Source organism: Cebus imitator, unplaced genomic scaffold, assembly GCF_001604975.1.
Source record: "Cebus imitator isolate Cc_AM_T3 unplaced genomic scaffold, Cebus_imitator-1.0 Scaffold552, whole genome shotgun sequence".
Lineage (NCBI taxonomy): Eukaryota > Metazoa > Chordata > Mammalia > Primates > Cebidae > Cebus > Cebus imitator.
In genome coordinates, this window is record NW_016107867.1 from 795,082 (window position 1) to 798,194 (window position 3,113).

The 3,113-nt window shown below is 52.1% G+C and overlaps 1 pseudogene; it reads left to right on the forward strand.

Annotated features, from left to right (window-relative positions):
- LOC108293863 overlaps positions 1–1,198 on the forward strand; it is a 3,279-nt pseudogene extending 2,081 nt beyond the window's left edge.
- The last annotated feature ends 1,915 nt before the right edge of the window (positions 1,199–3,113 follow it).

Below are 3,113 nucleotides of genomic sequence, written 5' to 3' on the forward strand. Positions count from 1 at the left end.
AATCCCAGCACTTTGGGAGGCTGAGGCAGGAGGATCACCTGAGGTCAGGGGTTTGAGACCAGCCTGGCCAACACTGCGATACCCCATCCCTACTAAAAATACAAAAGTCAGCTGGGCCTGGTGGTGCATGCCTGTGGTCCCAGGTACTTGGGAGGCTGAGGCAGGAGAACTGCTTGAACCCAGGAGGTGGAAGTTACAGTGAGCCGAGATCACGCCACTGCACTGTAGCCTGGGCAACAAGAGTGACACTCCATCTCAAACAATAAATAAAAAGCAAAAAAATTAATAAAGGAAAAAAAATTAGGCTGGCAGCGGTGTATCATGTCTGTAATCTCAGCCCTTTGGGAGGCCGAGGTGGGTGGAACACCTGAGGTCAGGAGTTCAAGACCAGCCTGATCAACATGGTGAAACCCCATCTCTATTAAAAATACAAAAATTAGCCTGACTTGGTGGTGCATGCCTGTAATCCCAGCTACTTGGAAAACTGAGACAGGAGAATCACTTGAACCAGGAGGTAGAGGATTATGCCATCATACTCCCACCTGGGCAACAAGAGCAAAACTCCGTCTCAAAATAAATAAATAAATAATAAAAATATAGGCTGGTTCTTCCTCGTGCTAGGCATTGAGCCCTTGCAGCCATGCCTGGGTCATCCCTGCCCTGCCTGCCCTGGTGCGCCTGCAAGGCTCCTGCTTGTGTCACTGGAGCATGGGAGGCTGCTGAGCGTGAGTGACAGTGTCCAGCAGGAGCTTCGCAGCAGGGAGGGCATCCGTGGCTGCAGCCAACAAGGGCAACAAGCCCAGAGTCCGGAGGAATATTTGCTTTGTGGCAGGCCACAATGCAGAGGGCTCCCAGAGCTATGTGTGCTTTGATGAGACGCTGCATGACTTGGTGGTCATGGACACCCACAGCGACATTAGCTTTCTGGTCAAGGTTGGCTTCCCAAAGATCCTGCGCATGTAAGAGACTGCCTTCGATCTGCACCCCCACCTCCCACCCTGCACAGTCTAAGCAAAGATGTCCTTGAGGCACTAGTCCCCAGCCTGTCCTCAGCGTCATTCCTGTCCCTAAAGGTTACAGTGTCAAGTGCGAGTACTCAGTGCACAAAGAGGGTGTCCTCAGAGCGGAGATGCTGCTAGCCTGTGAAGGTGGCTCCAGCACCTGTGTATGCTGGAACCAGGGGCCAACTCCATGACGCATCCAGCTGCTGGATGGTGTCAAGGGCACGGGCGCCACACTGGAATACAACTCCACAGTACAGCACTGGCACAGTTTTGACTGAGGCCAAGTCTCTGCCTGCCCCAGCCCCTCAGCCTTAAACTCCGCCTGGTCCACATGACTCACTGTATGATGGTGGCTTCCTCACCCCTCTCCGGGGTGGGCACCGGGTGGAGTGGCCATGCCCAGCCTCCCACCTCTGCCTTCATTCCTGCCATCACCCTGCCTCTCCCCCATCCTCCTCTCCCACTTCCTCCTCTCCGTGGGCCTCAGGTTCCTGCTGGAAGACATGGGTTGAGACAGCAAAGAGGCTGTCTGGGGAAGGGAGGGGGACGGCCTGGGCTGGTTGTGCCCCACTCCACACCCCAAGCCACAGGGGCTCCACCCAGTGTCTGGGGGAGGACAGAGCTGGCTCTGTGACATCGTGGCCCCATCACTGCTGCTGCTGCCTGTTGTCAGCCACGTCTCCTGCCCCTCCCTCTTCTGCTGTCTACCATGAGTAGGAGGGGGTGCGGTCGCCAGCTCCCACCCCTCAGGTCTCTATTAATTGTTACTTGTGGTTTTTTTTTTGTTGTTGTTACTTGGTTTTTAAGTGACTGGTTGGGATAGAATTCTAAAGAAATAAAAATTCCAGTGGATATAAAATTTAGGTGGCTCATGCCTGTAATTCCAGAACTTTGGGAGGCCAAGACAGGAGGATCACTTGAGGCCAGGAGTTCAAGACCAGCTTGATCAATAGGGCAAGACCCCATCTCTATCCACAAAAATAAAACATTTAAAAAAAGAAATTAAAATATATATTAACTGGAATTAAAAATAATAGAATGAAACTTCTTTATCTGATATAAAATATATATTTTTTTAAAAAACTAGGCCAGGTGCAATGGCTCACACCTGTAATCCTAGCACTTTGGGAGGCCGAGGTAGGTGGATCACCTGTGGTCAGGAGTTCAAGACCAGCCTGGCCAACATGGCGAAACCCCATTTCTACTAAAAATACAAAAATTAGCACCTGTAATCCCAGCTACTGGGGAGGCTGAGGCAGGAGAATCGCTTGAAGCCCGGAGGCAGAGGTTGCAGTGAGCTGAGATGGTGCCACGGCACTCCAGCCTGGGCAACAGATGGAGACTCCGTCTTAAAAAAAAAAAAAAAAAAAAAAAAAAAAAAAAAAAAGTGTAACAAACAACATCTGGTGGTGGGACCCGGGCATTTTTGGGCCCCCATATCTTCACCCACGCCTCAGAGAGCAGCTGCTTTGAACTGGAAACACCAAATTTTCGTTTCACCTAAGTAAGCCCTTCATTGGCTTAGCTTCTTGAACGTGTGCGGCGTTTCATACTCACCACATCCAACCTGTAAGGCCCCATCCAACCAACCAACCAAAATCCCCGTCGCTGCTGGACGTGGTGGCTCCGGCCTGTAATCCCAGCACTTCGGGAGGGCAAGGCGGGAGGATCACTTGAACCCAGGAGTTCTAGACCATCCTGGCCAACATCATGAAACTCCGTATCTACGAAAAATGCAAAATTTAGCTAGGTGTAGTGGTGCACACCTGGAATCCCAACTACTCGGGAGGCTGAGGTGGGAGAATCGCTTGAACCCGGGAGGCAGAGGCTTCAGTGAGCCGATCGCGCCACTGCACTCCAGGCTGGGCGATTGAGTGAGACTCTGTGTCAAAAAAAAAGAAAAAGAAAAAAAACTCCCTGTCCTTTAGTCCCTGAAGGGATCTTCGCTTTCTGAAGGGCTGGGCAAGAAGAGGGGGTCGCAGCCAAGTCACTGGCGAGAAGATCCGCAAGAACGGTTGCTAGGTCGCCGAACAGCTTCCGCCGCGAAGGGAACCAAGGGGCGGGGCGGGGACGTGAACGCCCCGCCCCTATGACGCTGCGGCCTAGGAT